Source organism: Mus pahari, chromosome X (genome assembly GCF_900095145.1).
Source record: "Mus pahari chromosome X, PAHARI_EIJ_v1.1, whole genome shotgun sequence".
NCBI lineage: Eukaryota > Metazoa > Chordata > Mammalia > Rodentia > Muridae > Mus > Mus pahari.
The window spans coordinates 93,955,254-93,957,177 of record NC_034613.1 but is presented as its reverse complement, the minus strand read 5'-3'; positions in this window follow the sequence as shown (position 1 = coordinate 93,957,177).

The window sequence follows — 1,924 nt, the reverse complement described above, 5'->3', positions numbered from 1 at the left end:
AGGGGAACACCAGGGCCAAGAAGTGGGAGTGGGTGGGTAGGGGAGCAGGGCAGGGGGAGGGTATAGGTGACTTTTGGTATTATATTGATTTAATACAGGGGCAGGAGCTGCTTCGTCTGTAGGATTTACGTCCTTTCCAGCCACTGGTAGTTGGCTAAGCTAACAGTATCAGGCATGAATTCTCTCTTGATGAGAAGGCCTCAAGTCCAAGTGGCTGTTGGTAACTCCCAAAATATTTTCCTATTAGTGATGACATCCTAGGCCTGTCATTGTGGTGGTTTGTAGGCTTTACATCAGAGCAGGACAAATGATGGCCCTTCTCCCTTACTAATTTGCACAGCACCTTCTAATACTGTGAAAGCACATCTTCATGGAGAAAACTTCATGGAGAAATTATCAGTTCAGCTCAGTTCCTCTATGGAGGATATGTACTTTTTAAAAGAGAGACAAAATTCCTCCATGGAGGACATATGTATTTTTTTAAAGAGAGTTAAAATACCAAGGAATTTGCTTAGGAAGACAAGGAATTTTAGTCTGCTTGGACACAAATACATAGGACTAAAGAAGATATTTTTAAAAGAGCTAGGAGGGAAGAGGTAAAATGTATGTTTATTGAAGTCAGATCAGGTCGATCCTAGTTGTGGAACAGGGTTACTCAAATTTCGTGACAGAAAACAGAGCATAGTTTACTCCATATTCATTTTCATCCATAATCACTGACGAATACTGGCAGTGAAACATCGTCTACATCCAGAAAAAAATTAAAAGCAGAAACATTCATGTGATTAGATATCAGGGTCTGAGACACTGTCATACCAGTGTAAGCCATTCCTTTGTTTCTTGTCCTAGCGAATCCAGTCATATTTTTCTAAAAAAACAAAACAATATGGAGAATGTACTCAAATTTCAAGATTATATTTTACTGCCACCAAGTGGTTATTTTGCTTGCTTTCTTAAATAAGTTTCTGAATGAAATAAATAACTGCTTCTGTTCCTAATTGTCCTAGGATGATATCATACACAGGATCCCATGGGAGTGAACATTTCCTTCAACCCACAATCACCTCATCTGACAAGGGGACCTCCAAATGCTGTTTTTTAAATTGTTATTCTGCATATTGTGTTACTTATTTATTTATTTATTTATTTATTAGTTGATTAGTTAGTTAGTTGGCTTGCTCTGAAAGGCAGATCCACAGTGATGACCATACTAAAAGTGTCAAATTTCTGGGCTCTAGTGATGTTCCTTTCTTAACCTATTGTTATTTGCAGCACCAGATTATTCTTTAGTATGGAAAGCTCTGCTCCATGCAGTATAAAGACCCAAATGCTTGCAGGATACTGAGAGATGGCTGCTATAGATTATGTTCTTCAATGAACAGAATCACTCTCAATGTTTTTCCCTAATACTGATTTCAGGGTACGGAACATACACGTGTATATGACACTCATGGGTGCAAACATATTCATATGACACACATGCACACAGCAACATGATATATTATGATACTTTCCTACTTTCATATATGTACAAAGGTTAAATTCAATAGCAGTCAGACATTTGTGAAGAGCAAAACTTCGGTAACAATCACCTTTTATTATTTTTATTGATTATTTTATTTATTTACATTTCAAAATTTATCCCCCCCTCTCATTTTCCTCTCCATAAGCTCCCTATTCCCTTCTACCTTCCCCCTACCTCTATGAGGGTGCTCCCCACCTGCCCACCCACTCCTGCTTCTGTGGCCTAGCATTCCCCTACACTGGGGCATTGAGACTTCACAGGACCAAGGGCCTCTTCTCTCATTGATGCCATATAAGACCATCCTCTGCTACACATTCAGTTGGAGCCAAGGACTCACCTCCTTCCCCTTCATTGTGTACTCTTTGGTTGATGGTTTAGTCCCTTGGAGCTTTGGAGGTT